The sequence below is a fragment of the Meriones unguiculatus genome, chromosome 5, assembly GCF_030254825.1.
Source record: "Meriones unguiculatus strain TT.TT164.6M chromosome 5, Bangor_MerUng_6.1, whole genome shotgun sequence".
Classification (NCBI taxonomy): Eukaryota; Metazoa; Chordata; class Mammalia; order Rodentia; family Muridae; genus Meriones; species Meriones unguiculatus.
Window position 1 is genome coordinate 124275886 of NC_083353.1, and position 17983 is coordinate 124293868.

Genomic DNA, 17983 nt, shown 5'->3' on the forward strand with positions numbered 1-17983 from the left:
AAAGATTCTCTTAGGTACCAAGGAGCTTGGTTGTCTTCATGAGATGTTAGGGATGTTGCCTATAGTGGGATCTGCTTTGAAACCCATTCTGTAAATGATATTCTATTGTCTGTCTTACATGGCTGTTTTTACACCACAAGACAGGGTTTCGCAACCAGGATAGAAAGTGTAAACCTTTTGCTTTAGAAAAAGAAACAAAAAGACAACATCTGGATCTAGACCAGAAGAGAAGATTTCCGCCTGATATAAAAGTTATCTGAAGAAAATATGCAATTTAAGTGTACAGGACGTCTATCAATTAGGATGTTCCAACCTGCTCATCCCTTTCCCTGCTTTTCTTTTGTCAGGAGTCAATATGCACTAAGTTCAGAAAGCTGAGAGTTGTTTTAGACCTAGTTTTGCCTCCACCTTGTATAACTTTGCTCATCATGCTTTGATCAATATAATTCTTATTTGCCTGATTTTTTGTCATGTGATATACTCATCATGAGGAATCTTATGGTTGCTGATAAGATAAAAGACTTTCAGCAAGAAAAGCCCATGTACACCACTCATCACCCCCCACCTCATATCATGTCCTAAATCATAACACACCAGACACCTACCCAGACTCCATTGCTTAAGATTTGCTCAGCTCAGAAACAAAAAGTGGATATAGATTTAGATACTTGTATATCCACTATATTATAAAATATCTTATATTTTATATATTATATTTAATTTAATTATTTAAAATAATATTTAATATAAATAGAATATAATTATAAATAATAAAATATTTTATAATAAATTTTGTTATATTATAAAATGAAAATACCTATATTGCTGAGTAGAACATGAGAGCAAGGTGTGTGTTAACGGTGCCAACTGCCTGATTGAATCAGGAAATCCTTACAGAATCTCCTATAAAATTTACAGGGAAAAATGTATGCTGAGGTAAAAATACAAAACAAAACAAAACAAAAACCAATCATCCAACAAATACAAAGGAGAAGAGAGGAGAGGAGGGGAGGAGAAGGAAGGGGAGGGGAGATGAGAACAAGGGGCTGAGAGGGGAGGGGATGAGAGGAGAAGATAGGAGGCATGAGTAGAGCAGAGGGGAGGAGAGGGGAGAGAAGGGGAAGGAAGAGGACAAGATAGGAGATAGGAAATGTTGGTGCCTGCAAGTGAGATACTTTCATGAAGGCTGGAATTATTGGAAGAGCATCATGTACTAGAGAATGGTGAGGAGTCTGGGAAATTGAAAAAGTTTATATGAATTATTTGCAAAAATGTACTAAGAATATTATTCTGAAATGTGAAACGATTATTTTATTTTAATTTTTAAAATGCATATTGAATGATTGCCTTTCCTTGTAAAATAACAAGGACCCTAATTTTCAACAGGACAGTATACAGAAAATATGTATCTAAAAAGAGGACTTATAGTGACAAATTAAATGATAAGAACAATGTTAAACAATTAGTAAGAATTATAAAACATGTAGTAATAGGGAAGATTAGATGGTTGGAAGAATCTATTAATATAGGTCATTCACTTAAAGTAACTTCATTCTGGTGGGAGCAAGTCAAAGGAGAAAGAGCTATGAGGTAACTCTGGAAAGACTCTGTGATGAAAGTATTGGATCTAGCAAAAGGAAGGTGACAAGAGGGATCTGAATAGAGCAGCCAGTCTGCATTGATTAAAAATCCAGTCAGGAATAGGGGCAGAGGAGAGTGGAGAAAAGAGGAGAGGGAAGGGGGAGGGGGTAAGAAAGTAAGAGGGCAGGAGAGAAGAGCTGAAGGGAGAAGTCAGGTTAAGATGAGAGGATAGTGAATGGGAGAAGATGAGTGGAGAGGACTGGAAAAGATAGAGAAGAGAGGAGGGAAGGGAAGTGGAGTGGGGAGAGAGGGGAGTAGAAAGGAGGGCAAGATAAGAGAGGGAAGGGAGGTGATGTGAGAAAGGAGGGGAAGGGAAAGGAAGGTAAGGGAAAGAAAAAGAAGGGAAGGGGGAGAGAAAAGAAGAGAAGGAAAAAAGGGTTCAGGCCTGATAGTACATAGCTAAAGTTCTATTTGGGAATCTGAGGCCTGAGCTTTGCCAGAATCCTGTTTCAAAACAAAAATAGAAAGAGAATTGGGGTAAGGTTCAATGATAGATCTCTTACCCCTCCTGCCAAAGGTGTTATGTTTTAACTCATTAGTGAAAGGAAAGAAAAGAATGAAAAGATGAAGGGAGGGGAAACAGAGAAAGAAAAAAGGGACAGAAGAAAGGAAGAAAACTAGGCAAGAATGAAAGCAGTAAGGGAGAATGAGATAGAGGAATAATGGTTTGATGGAGAAAAAAATATGAGACTGTATTTGGGGCTTTATTGAAACTTCTGTGCCAAGATAATAAAAATGACCTAGAGAATGTCCAGGAGACAATTGGAAAAATCAGACTGGAAACTGAGAAAATTTAATCACAGACTGCGAATATTCTAGAAGCAGTGTTGGAAGGAATGCCCAAGCAGTGTGCTGTCTCAGTTTCAGAATTACTTAATGGGTTCCTCATCAAAAACCTAAGCAACAGTCAGGGTAGCAACCTAAATTCACACAAAGTTTTTATGTGGAGATGAGTGGCTTTAGCTACTTGATGGATACTGAAAACAGTGGATCCAGGACATATCGCTGAAAAAGTCAGAAAGAAGAGGTGCCAAGGAAGATGGTCGTAGGGAGGAAGATGAGGGTGGAGGAGAGGGAAAAGGGAGCATCTATATGCTACAAAGACCAGAAGCAGTGAAGATCGGATTCAGACAAATGGTGAGTCTACTCATTTCTGCCAACAGTCACTTACCTGAAGGTATCAGACATTGTGCTTTGCTTTTAAAGTATCTAAGGACAGCCTGCAACATGCCTGCATTTCTAAGCTTTAGAAATTGATACCTACCAGCCCTAGCCTCTAATTATTGTTTCAGTTTTATGGCTAATGTATTGAAAAAAATGAGCTTTAAAAGGAAAAAAAAATATTTTATTGTAGCTTTAAATAATGCAGAAGGCTCTCCAAACAGTGCTTATAAGACACAATTCATTGCATTTTAGCATCTTGCAAATGCTTTAAAACCCCATCTATCTTAGCTATCTTTTCTTAATAACTTTCTCTCTCTATATATACTCTCCAGCCTTTTAAGAGATCAGGGCACGAGCTGGAGAGTTACCATCTGTTCAATCAGCCCATGCTTCCTGAATCCCTGATTGGTATTTTAATGGTTATATTGTAAGGAGACACTCCATGTGGTTGTTAAATTCATTTAAATTTCTTAGCATGGTTCTCTATGTTTTAAAATGCATCCTTTATGACACAACTAGAGAAGCAACACTGAAACTCATCACTACAAATTTGACCGCATTAGGGATTGGTAGAAGATGGAGAAGCAAGATTGAAGGAGTTAATTAAAAACAGGGAAAATTTTTAAAATTAGAATTTCATTATTTTAAAATTCACTTGCTAAATGTTGACTGCGATTCTTGTGCATGTGTGTGTGTGTTCATTTGTGTGCAGGTGCATGTGTGTAGGTGTGCATATATGTACAGTTATATGTGTATATGTTCATATATGTTCAGGTACATGTATGGGGAGGGTCATATGTGTACAGGTGGATGTGTGTGTGTGTTCATGTGTTCAGGTGCATTGTGTGAGTGTTCATACTTGTGTAGGTGCATGTGTGTGGAGGTTTATATGTGTGTGTGGAGATAGAGTTTCAGATCAGTTTTCTTCCTCAATTGCTCTTCACCTTATTCTTGAGGCAGGGTACCACACTGATCCAGGAGCTCAAAGACTCAGCTAACTTCCGGCCAGTAAAGCCCAAAGATCCTCCTGTCTCACCCTAGCAGGGATGAGGTTACAGGCAGCTGCTGCTGCACAAGGCTTTCTGTGTGAACGTGGAGGCTTACACTCAGATGGTAGGATCTTTATACGTGGAGCTGCCTCCCTAGATCCTTGTGTGTGTGTTTCCTAATGTTCTCATTTAACTTTTGTAATTTAACAGCTTATTGGATAAGTTTTATTTTTAGTTCATTGAATTTAAATTTACTTTAAAATATATGGCTGGTTAAGTATATTTTAGAAAGACATATCTGAACTTTACAGGTATGTGTGTAAGTATTTGTATGTGTCTATGTGTCTGTAAGTGTGTGAGTGTGTGTGTGTGATATTTACTCAATGAAACAAATACAATACTTTATAATTTGGGAGCAGAGGATTGACATAGATAATGTCCAATTACATTTTTATTTATAAATTGTTGCTTTTCATAATATATATGTTTATACATCATGTATGTACATGTATACACACAAATATATACATATATATATGTATGTATACAACAGCATACACTGGATTTTGTGCTAAGTTTCATTTTTTACAATTTTGGTAACAGAAATGGCTGCAATGCAGATAGAACACTGGCAAGCTTTTGCTACAATCAAGATTATATTATTGTTATTCAATCATATTCAGTGTAAACTAAAGATTACATAGTTCAGTTTCTAGTATTTTTTGTATTGAGAATAAACATTACAATTGATGTGATTTAAAGGCAGTATATTAGAAGCATAAAAGAATAGCATCTAATAAATATTTGCATAATCAGTAAAGTTTTATATCAATAAATTTAATGTCTTGGAAGTAGAGAGTACAATGAGGTACCAAACGCTCTCTTAATGGATAAACAAAAATTCACTGTGTTTTCTAAACTCTAAGTTTATATAAAGCTTACAAGAAACTATATGAGTAAATAATTTCCAGAGATGTTTCTAAGGTGACAGTCATTATAGACAACACTGTACAGAAGAGTAAGGGCAGGGCAGGTGAGGAGTTTGTCATTTAAGGTCATGGCCCCTGTCAGCCCTGACTGACTCATCCAGTGCTGTGTCAGTTCACCTACCATACAGCACATATTTAGTTTCTTCTCTTTCTTTCAGCTCTCTGATGACACTCTGTGGGCCTTATTGAGGTTTTGCTTTGCTCCGCTAAGTTTGGTCTGCATACACTGCTGATGGTGAATGTGATAAGAGAATCATAGGATCCCCATTGTTAGACTGGTCTTGTTAGAAATAATGGTCTCACTCATCCTCATTTTTAAATATTGCAAGATGGGTTGCTCGATAATGCGCTTTATGTCTTTCTTCATGATTTCCTTCTGTTAAGTGTTTCGTTATATATTACTTGTATGTGGGGGAGTCTTTATGTTTACGCACACAATAGAGCAAGTGAGCAGAGGTTAGAGGGCAACTTTCAGGACTGAGTCCTCTACTCCCTTCATTCTCTACTTCTGTCATTAGCCTTTGTGGCAAAGGACCTCACCCTCTGAGCCTTCTCAGGCTCCTTCCCGTTCTTTCTGCTTATGATAATTTGTTTTGGATTGAATCTTTATTTATTTTTAAAGATAGCTAATACTGTATGTCTGAGGAGTGTTAAGGAAGGAGTTCAGGAGAATGATTTAGATAACACAAAACCCATATTCTGTGTTATCATCCACCAACTAATAGAGCATCTCAAGAGCAGAAGAGAAGCACAGCTCCCTGTCTTCCAAATGTGTTAAGTGACGGGCAGTTAAGCCATGATTATTCACATACTCATCAGGAAAAAGTAGTGAACGGTTTCGATGAAAGGCATTTGAATTAAATTGTCCTAGTCTAATAAGGTACAAAATCAGTTCTGTATTTCTCTTCGACATTTGTATTCTACAAAGAAATTAATAAAGGAAACCTTTATCTGAAAATGCACATAAAGATCTCTGCCTATTCCTTCATTGTTGAAGATCATAGGAAAGAACGACAGCTCATATAATGAAGGAGGCAACCAAGTAGAAAGTGAAGGGATAAAAAGATGTATCAAAAACAATACATTAAAAATACAGCTGGAATACAAAGTAAATAAATTGTAATAAATAAAAAAGTAAATAAAATTTAAATATCCAGCTTATAAAGTTAGAGTGTTCTTTTGAAGAAATGTAATGCCTCCAAAGTATTTGTTTTATAATAAAATTCTCATGACATCTTCCAAACATTTATTGTGACAGTTAACTTTCCTTTTAAGTGAAAGATAATCACTGACCACACCCCAACACATAGAACAGAAAATATTAACGTATCTAGACACGTGTCAGACTTGTCCCGTGCCAACAGCATGGTTTGAGAAAATATGATGAAAGGGCAGCCATTGGCATCTCTCCTTAGTCTAACTTTTAAAATAAAATTTATTGGATGACAAAGAATAATCTGGCATATTCAGTTTAAACTGAAGTGGAAGAGGGTGCCGAGGTCTGAGTCAACCAAACACAAGGACTGAGGAAGGCAGAGTCGGGGGAAGGGGAGCTTTCACAAAGCGTACGACCCTAGGCTCAAGAGTCCACTGACCATCCACATGTCCCACCCATGACACAGGTGTTCTAAACATGGGCAAGCTACTGAGAGTATGCAATGCCCTTGCAGTTACAGTATGGCAAGTTACTTCATCTTAGCTAGTCATAAACCCTCAAGAAAGTTCTCTACCACTGATTTCTGGTTTTCTCTTAGCCTCTTCTCCTCCATAAAATGGTAAGAGTTGAGCTGACAACAGGGTAAACAGATTATTGTGTTATTGCTGGCTGATTGCCGGAGTTATTTTGGAGCTTCATAATTCATTTAAAGAGATTTTTGACATTTATGAAATGACTCGTACAATCAACTGACAGTGTACTATCCCATAATTGTTCAATTAAAAATGACGAGTAGTGCAGTCATTTATTAGTAGAATCAGATAATTGTCTCACCACTACAGAGTACTTCTCACTTTGCACATCAAATGGAAATGTTTGAGTCTGAATCTGTGACACAGCCGCTGAAACCCTGGGGATTTTCAAGTGCATATATAATTATGAGAGACCTCAGAAGTAAATATGGTGTAATGTGATAATCTTAAATGGAGTGTGCGGGAGCCTCTCTGTACAAGCTAGGGCATCTGTCAGGATGGATGGGCGTCCATTTTCTACCAACGGTTTTCTTCCTAACATGGAGTTTGACGTGTGTACTTAGAACACAGGACAGAGAGTGTTCCCCTCGACTCTGATTTTCCTCCTTTCTCCCTTGAAGACGAGGCCGATTACGAGGCTTAGAAGCCAGGACTAGCTATCTTTATCAGTCAGTTTTGTGTGGGATACTTCACTACGGGGTCAACCCCAGGAGCCCACACTACGGGGTCAACCCCAGGAGCCCACATTTCCAGATGCACACCGCGAGAGGACCGGGTACCCCCACGGCAAAGCAGTTTCGCACAGGCGTGCCTGCACAAGCACACACACACAGCACCATCTCAAATGCCAGCTTGCTCTAAAATAAAACACTTTGACTCACAGTATCACAAACCATCTGTTAAGCTAAATCATAAATCAGGCTTTGATTAAATAATTAAAAAAAAAAGCCCTCACCACATTGAAGACAGACCAGACACATACCATTTGAAGACCAATATAAAGAAATAACTAAATGAAGGAAACAAAAAGCAGCCCCTTTATGTGCAATGATTTCTTTATTTTTTATTTTAAATTACCATTGTGCCTCTTTGGGCAAACTGGCTAAATCTCAAAATTTACATTCAAATAACGATAATTAACGAAATTCAGAGCGGGCACAGCAGATGGAAGGCATTGCTTAATTTGAGGTTGCTACCAAATAGAATTTAGTAGTGTCATTTCAGAGTTGCAGCTTAATTCTGATTTTTAAATAAATAATCCCCATCTCATTGTTTGTCATTCCCCCACTTTATTTGCAGGAAAATGTTTTTTAAAATTCCGTCAGGTTCAATTGCTCTCTCCTGATTTCTTTTCAAGCCATCAGCAAGGGTAGACCATTGAATCACAGCTGCTTGCAGCTTTTTGTTTTTGTTTCTCTTCGAAATCTTTTTATTTTTTTTAAAGCCCGTTTTTCTTCGTCTTGTATGGATTTTAGAAAGAGTTTTGATAAAGACAGCCCTGGCAGCTGGGTGATAAATATTATTTTCTTAACCTGCCTAGCTTTGTCAGCCACCTGCGACTGCAGCCTGCCACACGTTGGAGCAGCTCATTAACTTTCCCACAGCTTCCCAGGAGTTTTCCTTGTTTTCTTTCACCTTGGGTGTGTGCTGCCTTCTCGCTGAACAGTTAACTATCCGAGTAGGCCGAGCGGGCTTTGGCAAGGCAGGCAGAGCACGCTTCAGGCAGCTTCCCTGCTAAGGCTCAAAATCTCTCTTAAACACATTAAGCAGCCCATTTTGGATTGATAGTGCAGTAATTATTCTGCATCACCCTAAAAACCATCCTGGGGTAATTGGCGCAGAGGAAAATTACCCAGAGTCCTCTACCACCTGGTAGTTAAGGAACGAATCCAGGGAAAGATAAGTGAAGCAGGGAAAAAAAAAATCGGCACTTATTTGATTTTAATCTCACCACTTTGCAAGCATTTAAATTGCCTTAATCAGGTGCTTGGCTTCCAGCCTAGCTGGTAATCTGTTATCAAATTTGAAACTAGATTTTTTAAAATGTCAGTGTAGGCTGAGAATTGAAGTCTATTAAGTTATGAGCCTCTCTCCTAAACTTCTATAATCTATGTATTAATAATCCTGTTTAACAAAGCTGTCAAATATTACTCATTACAACCCCACATTAATAACATGCATATGGAAGCATGCTTCCATTATTTATTATTTATTTTTATTTTAAAATTGAAGGAACACAATGCTAACATTCTTAACACTAAAATGCTTTTTAAAAAACGAATAGCTCCTGCCTATGAAATAACCTTGATAAATGTAATTGAATTTTTCTCTGATAAGATTAACTAGTGGTAATTGTGAATGGAGAGGTCTGACCCACTCCAAATGAGATGTATGACAAGCTGGAAATAATCAATTTTTTTTTTCTTTTCTTTATTTGAGCCTGGATTTTTTTTTTTTTTAATGGAAAGAGAAAAATCTAAGCCTGTGAGGATAAAGCCTTATATCTGCAAATGTTTTTGTGTACATCACTTATCTCACACGGCTTCATACATCTAATTGTGCTGATAGGAGTTTAAATGAGATCAACACATTGAAACCCCAGAAGGCTTAATTAAAGGAGGGACTTAGCACATACCCAAAAGGAGCATTTTTGAAAAAAAAAAAAAATCTGGCATAAAATTTACCTGAAGCATCCTAACTAAGGGCATTCCCAAATTGTTAGGCCCATTAAATTATCTTTTAAAAAAGAAAGGCAGAAGAAGAATGATTTTACTTTTAAAGTCTTAATTGCTGTGGTAACAGGGTTGGGTTGTGGCTTTTTTATGATTCCTGTATGATTTCCATTTTGAGCTGAAGTTTTGTTCTTCACAGAACACAAGCAAGCAATCAGTCGCATATAGAAATGTCTTGATAGATTCCCCTTTTAAACATGCTTATAAAACGTTTTGCCTGTAGAGATTTTTGTATTACGCATTCCACGGGCTTTCTCACATACCAATCAAGAAGGCATATCCGTTTTCATTCATTTTGTTGGGAGTTTAAGAGCTTGGCGATGTATATTAATAGAGAATAAATAAGATATTTAAAATAACATTAGCACTCTTGTAAGGAATTTGATTTGAAAGGGAGAAAATGCTGTCATTATTTGCATTCTACTTTCCCGGTGTGTGTCTGACCACAGAATGTTCTGAGTTGACAATAGAAACTGTCTCTACACTTTGGATTTCTAACTCCCTTCTTGGTTTCTGTCGGGGTTCCATGAAAGAATCTTACTGAAAAGTAAAATCACAGTGTATAAAGGGAAACAGCTGGCTACTGAACACTGAATCAAACCAAATGGGAGTTTGCCTAGCTTTAGTGTCAGTGTGTGTGCTATGTACACATTCTGTACAGTCATTCATGTGTGGGGGCAGGGCTCCCTTCATGACTCCTAAAGATCTATTATTTTACAAGAATAGTCCCTGTATTCTAGAACAAAACCTAATATAGGTATTTGCCTTTTTTTTTTTTTTTTTTTTTTAAGATTGGGTCACCTTCAAACTGGGTCATCACTGATAAGGCAGTCAAACTCTTTTTCTGCCAGTTGGGTCACTTCAACTGACATCAGGTCCAAGAAAAAATTTGGGAAGTGCCACAATGCTATTTCCTGCCTGATATATATGAACCGTCGTAATGGTCACTTACAAAACACAAAGATACTGAGGTTTAATCTAATGTCATAAGAAATAATGCATATAAATAATAAATTCCTTAAGCTCTGCACCAGTCTCCTCTTGTGTGATATTGTGTTCAAGTCACAGATTCTCTGGGTCACCTTCACCTTCAGAGTGGTCTTCCTTTGCCGCTGTTCACCTGTGCTCTTCTGTATGTGAAGCCCACTTGCTCAGTCTGGCTCCTCACTTAACAGCCTGCATGCATGAGAACAGCAGGCAGTTCAGAGAAATTTCTCACTGGCCACTGTCCTAAAGCTAAGACATGAGGTATTTTAAGAATGCTTAAAGTAGTACAACTTGACATCCACAACCACAGGAGAAAAGCTACTGTTATTTATTATGTCAAATCAAAACTTACATTTCAGAACTATCTTCAGACCCAGTGCAGAGCAGGATGGTATTGAGAGGAAGGTTACACTGTCTATACAAGGACAGGACTCAGAAACCTCTTCTACTTTAGGTGGTCTACAGAGTTTAACACACAAACAATATCCTTGAGAACAGAGGACACTGTTTGCAACTCCCAACCTTTCTTCTCTTTAAACCCTCACTTTGCCTTGCCCCGCTCCACCTAGCCTCACTCCAGGCCACCCCAGCCCTGCCCCTCCTCGCCCTGCCCATCCCCGAGTCTCCCATCCCTTCCCCTATTCTCTCATCCTGTCTCCATTACTCTTCCCTCTCCACTCCTGTCTCTTTGTTCTTCCTGGCCTCTTCATTTCTATCTATTGTTGCCATTTGATTGTTGTTGTTTAGGTAGGGTCTCTCTACACAAGTCAAGTGGGCTTCAAATTTGTGATCTTTGTGTCTTAACCTCTAAAATGCTAAGATTATGGGTACACAAGTCAATTTTAGTGACTGTACAAATATGCTAACTGGAGCTTAGCATATTTGCCAGTAATGCTTAAAAAAAATGGATTCAGGAAGAATGTTAGGCTCAAAGAAAGGCAAAGCTAAAATTAATTTCATTTAGGCCTATTGTTCAGCCTATTGTCTACTCCTTGGTAAGACCTCTGCCAACTTACTGAAGAAAAATTAGGAATGATATGTAGCCCTACCATGTGCTATTTGGAAAAGTGGGTTTTTGAGCCCACACATTAGGATTTGTCATTATCAGTGTCATCAAAGAGTATGAATAAGTTCTTTGAGGAACCAGATGGCCAACTTTAACTGCAAACTTAATGCTGACTTTATGATAAAGTTCAATCATTTCTTGAGTCATGGGAATAAAATGGCACTACTCTGTAGGTGACATATGATGTTTATTTCAAAAGAAAATTATAGAAATTAGGTCCAATATATAAACTTTTCCTTATAGAATTTGGGCACACAGGTCTTTTTTGTCTAAGTATAATAAAAACTATAAATGACATCTGTCACTGACTTATGAGTTGAGCAATGTTCAAAATTTTTACTGCAGTATTATTTACATTTGACAGGGAAAGAATACTAACAGATTCCTTGATTCAGGTGCGGTGGCTCACACCTGTAATTCCAGCACTCAGGGAGGCAGAGGAAGGCAGACCTCTGTGAGTTCCAGGCCAGGCTGGCCTACAAAGCAAGTCCAGGAGAGTCAAGGCTGCACAGAGAAGCCCTGTTTCAAACAAACAAACAAACAACAAACTAATGATTCCTTGAAGATCAGAGCTAGAAACCATCACAGAAGGTGAATGGAAATTTAGCCAGATAAAGTTCAGGAATATATCTATCTATACCTATGTCTATATCTAGTTATATTTATCAATGGATAGATTGGATAGATATCTATTGATGAATGGTATTTATATATACTATGCAGTATATATAAATATTATATACTTATATATTAAAATTGCATTCATTTGTATTTAACATGGTTGAGTCCTTTGTCTCTGTGTATGTATGGGCACTATGTATTGATGTGCCCACAGAGGCCAAAGGAGGGTGTTGGATCCACTGCCACTGGAGTTACAGATGGTTATGTGCTACCATGTGGGTGAGGGGAGCCGAACTCAGGTCATTTAAAAAAAAAAAAAAAACAAAAAAAAAAAAACAGCAAGTGCTCTTAACAGCTGAACCGTCTCTTTAGCCCCAGGTTTTTCAATAAATGTTAAGATTAACATTTATTACACTCTCTATTTTGAATAGTGCTTTTTTAAATTTTTTTTTTTTGTAAATTTTCTTCACTATTTCAAATGTCTAAAATAAGAGCCTGCTGCCCCAAACCACTTCACTGTTTCTACCTTATGAAGTTAGCTTGTCCTAAGCTCCGTGGCTTATATCCTTGAGAGCAAACATGAATTTGGCTTAGTTTGTTCCTCAGCACCCTACAAACTTTATTATTTCATTTATCTGCTATTCACCGTGAAATGTAAACAACTTACTTTCCAGTATGAGCCTTACAGCCACAGTGGGTCAGTTTAAAATATTGGGAATCAATATACTATAAAACACCAGCCAGTGCTAAAAAGGCAGACCAAGAGAAAATTCATTGAGTGTCAAATAAAAAAATAAGCACCAACAGTTAAAGATGTAATAAGATAATACATAAAAGAAGGGAATTAAAAAAAAACTGAACCCCCAAAAGCGATTTGACAAGTAAGATATACCTGTATTAAACACAAAGCCAGTTACAGTACAGGGAGCAATGAATTTTTCATGTGGGTAGACAGAACAATTCTTTTCCAAATTTAATAGACAGCATACATGACATTAGTGCCATTGATGGCAGGGTTGGGAACTCTGTTAAGGAGGGAGCATGGAAGTAACTGTGAAGACATTAGTTATTAGAGGCTCTACATTTTTTATTGATTTGTGTAGACACTTTAGACTAAGTATTTATAGACTGGGAGTCTCTTTTTCATTCTAGATGTGTAAGCTTATATTTCTTAGGTTCAGGTACTCGACTCTGCTCCATCTTTTCTTTATTCACATTGCTTCTTCTTTGCTTGAAAGTTGCACTCTTTGATACCACAGTTCATTGGCCGGTTGGTCCATCTGTGTCTGTCTGTGAGACATATTTTATTAACTGATCATTGATTGAACACTTTTCCAGAAAGCCCGATGAAAAGGGACAGAACAGGGCACAGGGCTCCTTTCAGGCTTAAATTTTACTGCTTAATAGCTAACAATCAGAAAGAAATAAGAAATAGTCTTGAACCTTATTGCCTGGATAAAATAGTTGGAAAGGGAATTGTCTAGGAGGAATTGAGTCTCTGAAGTCCCCTCAATTCAACTGGATAAATACACACATACACACATTCTGCACACACACTCACACACACGCACACTCACACATTGTCAAGTACAGTAGAACTGAGAAAAGTGTAATACTGTTGCTAGGTCAGTTGTCTTGGGAACTACAACCTTATGCATGGTCATCTAGCTGTTTTTTTTTTTTTTTTTCTTCTTCTTCTCATACTAAGTGTTCTCTGACTCTTCAACGATTTTAGCATGAGATAAGAGTGTGCTAAAAGAATGAGGGTCAGATTGTAAAAGACTATGCAGAGAGACTATCTTGTTTGTTGTATAAGTTCATTGTCATCAAATAAAAAAACCATCTATATCTTATAGGAAAAGGTAGAACTGAAAGCAGGACGTCATGTAGGGCAGAAAGAATTCTGGGATAGAGCAAGGTACATGGGAGGGCCACCAGGGAAGATGTGAGGAGAACATGCACATGATACCTGAGCAGAGATAACCAGCCAATGGAAGAATGTATATTAGTATAAATGGGTTACTTTCACTTATTAACTAGTATGGAAATGGGCCTTGCTATATGACTTAGGTATTTGTAAATATATTTTGAGTCTGAGTTGTAATTCTGAGAACTTGGAGCTACAAGAGAAAACATGCTCTCATTAAAAGGTCAGAGCTTACTCAGAAAAAGATAACTACTTATTTGGGTGTGTGTGTTTTTTTTTTTTTTTTGATATTTTATCAGTCTGAATGACCATGAGCACATACTCATTTTTTTTTTTTTGTTTTTAAAATCAATACGGTTGAGTTGAGTTTATGTCTTGTGTGAATATTTCGGCAGATTTCTAAGGGAAGTATATATCTTGATAAATGCTTTGTGTCCTAGTTTGGCATAACATACGTTGTTATACATTTGCAACATACTGTATATAGATATACAACTATAGAGGAATGGGGAGATGGCTCAGTGGGTATTAACACTGAAGAGATACCCAGAACATATCAAAATCAGGTGTGGAAGCATACACATGTGTAGTCCTAAGGTTCCTCCAGTGAGGTGGGAGATAGAGATAAGAGAATCCTTAAACTCACTGGTCAACTATCCTGTTTCATGCGTCAGTAAATAAAGCAATACGGAAGACAAAGATTGACATAATAAGTCATCTTCTTTCCTCCCCATGTGCACTGAGGCATGCCCCCCCAAGCATGTCAAACACATGCACATACGTTTTTAAAAGGAACATTATCATACCAATTATACCAAGAAAGTTCTGGCCAATACAGAGAAGAGGCAACAACAAACCAGAGGTATGACAGGAAAGTTGTGAAACTGCCACGGAGAACTTACCTTAGTTCTAACATACAGGAAACTAGGTAGTAGCTTTGAAACCAGATGTGGAAATGGACAATCTTCTGCCAATAGTATGGGGCATTCAACTTGCAGTATTTCCCACAAGGAGGCAGAGAGCAGCAAAGGATGAAAACTGATTGATGTTCTTGTGCAAACACAAAGGACTGTTGATGTTACAATAGACAGCCCATGTTGCTGATATCTTAAAAAATTCTCAACTAGATAAGCCAGGCAACGGAAGAAAGCAGAAACAAAAACCATGCAGACAACATGAGTGAGAGTACTCAAGGACCACAAATACTGTTTGAAGATCCCTTTTATGGGATTCAAGAAAAAGTTTTGATTACTGTAAAATTTAGCATGGATGTTCTCTCTTCTAACTGATAGACTAGGTCATATAATAGTATTGTTTTTCTGTTGATGTCCTACCTCACAATGCACCTGGCTCTAATCACATGCACTCCTAACTGTACATAGGCATAAGATGGTAAAGTGAGAATTCTCCTAAAAGTTTACTTGAAGACAAAAATTTAGCTCATTGTACATCCACCCCAAATCAGTTCAGTCTGGATTAGCCTTGTCATTCTTTGAAGGCAAATACTTTGAACTCAGAAACTGCCAGGTATGATGGTTGTTTTGAATATAGAGATTTATTGCCTTTAGCAGAAAGGAGTGCATGTATAGATACATATACGTTCCAAGGGTGATGGTGGTATCATTCAGGAAACTGGGTGGGCACAGTACATGCAGGTGAAGGAGCTAGTCTTCTGAGAACTGTGTTAGATGAGGGTGATTGCCATAGAAAAAAAAACCAGTAGGATTGAGGGAGATTAAGACTATATGCCGGCCTGTCACAAATCCAGAACATAGTGTACAAAGGTCACTTGAATGCTGGTGCACCACATAAGAATGGAATTAAATGAATTTGAACGTTTTCTCCTCTCAATCTGCTGATTTCCAACCTATATCTGTAGACTAAGACTTGAGCCTTTAGAAGGAAGGACTTAATGCATTTCAAAACTGTACACTATCTTGTTCAAATACTGTGATTATTAGGAAAAGAAGACAGTATGGCATCAATTAAATGATCAAGAGGTGTTAGGTTTAGTGGAGACGAGGGGAAATGAGTAGACAGAGAACAGGAATGTATCGTTTGGTGAAGTTGTTCTATATGATGCAATAGTAGACTTGTGGCATTATATGTCTACAAAAACCTATCCTATATTTAGTGTGCCAAGAGTGACAGACAACTGTTTCTGTTATGAAATAAGTTGTTCAGAAATAAGAACAACTTCATCCGTAGGAACTCCCCAGGCAGAGTCTGTGACTCGGTTTGCATGTAATTTGTCCCCCTAAGATCCATACATCAGAGGCTTGTTCCTCAGTGTGGCAGCATTAATTTGTGCAACTCCGAAGAGAAGAGCATTGCATCAGGTAATTAGGTCTGTAGAACCCTTAGGGTGGATTGATGCTGGTCCTGTGAAGCAAGGGAACTCTCAGCAAGACAGTGTTGATATGAAGTAATATTAATCCTGGTTCCCCACACTTGTATATACATGCACATATACATGCACCACATATCCTACATACACAAACACGAATATAGATAGAAGATAGATAGAGATAGATAGAGAGATAGATAGAGAGATAGATAGATAGAGATAGAGATAGATAGATAGATAGATAGATAGATAGACAGATAGAGATAGATAGATAGAGATAGATAGATAGATAGATAGATAGAGATAGATAGATAGATAGATAGAGAGATAGATAGATGGATATAGATAGATAGATAGATAGATAGATAGATAGATAGAGATAGATAGATAGATAGATAGATAGATGGATATAGATAGATAGAGATAGATAGAGATAGATAGATAGATAGATAGATAGATAGATAGATGGATGGATATAGATAGATAGATAGAGATAGATAGATAGAGATAGATAGATAGATGGATATAGATAGATAGAGATAGATAGATAGATAGATAGATAGATAGATGGATAGAGATAGATAGATAGATAGAGATAGATAGATAGAGATAGATAGATAGATAGAGATAGATAGATAGAGATAGATAGATAGATAGATATAGATAGATAAATAGATAGATAGATAGATAGATAGATAGATAGATAGATAGATATAGATATAGATAGATAGATAGATAGCTTCAAGTAGGGTGGTGAGAATGTTCTCCTTTTGTGAAATGCATTAAACAGTTGGGTTCAATAGATTCAACTAAGAATGTTCTTGGTAGGTTTATACCAGCAATGAGCCTCTTTCTAGACTGAATATTAGTAATATATTCACAATATACAGATTAACAGTAAAAATTTTTTCAGAATCTTTTGTGTTTAAGTATTTACTCTTTATGATTTAATAAATGCTATTATTAATACATATACATTAATAAATTCAGAAAGTGCTGATATAGCATGTTTTTCGTGAAAATGTGAGTATAGAGACTGTGTTCAAAGAGAATAGATATATTTACAGAAATTTTGTATTTTACTCAAGCAATGCTGAAGAGAAAATCAAAGTTCATTGATCAAGTTTAAGTTCTTATTTATTCATTTCAAAATATAACCATACATAGGTTGCCCTGTGGTGGAATCAAGGGCGAATTTCAATATTAGGTGGCTTTGGAAGTACAATTTATTTAACATAGAGAAGAGAAGACAGGACTGACTAATGTGTTCTGCTCTTGTGTGTAACTCTGAAGCTTCTTCAAACCTGTGCTACTTTGACATAACTGTCAACAGCTCAAAGATGCTTGACAAGGGAGGTTCACAGACTGAATCCAGGAATTAACTCACAGATAATTTAAATGGAGATGGATAAGGCACAGATTCCTGTTTCCTGACTGGTTGTAACTTTCCTATAAAGCTGCTTGTTTTGTGGCTGTTTTTGTTTTGTATCTGTATCTTAGCAAAACCTTCCTGTGTTTTGTTTTGTAAATTCAAATTTTGACCTTACATTATTATTATTATTATTATTATTATTATTTTACAATGTGAAGTCTTCACTGGAGAGATGATTCAGTACTTGAGAGCACTAATTCTTTCAGAGGACAGGGCCTCAATTCCTAGCTCTGCCATGGAGGCTCATAACTTCATACCTTCATTCCCAGGGCAGAGACCTCTCTGTTGGACTCTGTATGGAAATAACCAGCATGCCATACATAGTGCTGAATGGAGAGATTAACAGTGACAATATCAACAGAAAGAGGGAAATATCATGAGTCTCTTCTCCTAGACAAG

The 17983-nt window shown here is 37.1% G+C and overlaps 1 pseudogene; it reads left to right on the forward strand.

Moving 5' to 3' along the window:
• Window positions 1-1731: 1731 nt before the first annotated feature.
• The window catches only part of LOC132654317 (large ribosomal subunit protein eL42-like), a 182518-nt pseudogene continuing 166266 nt past the window's right edge, over window positions 1732-17983 (forward strand).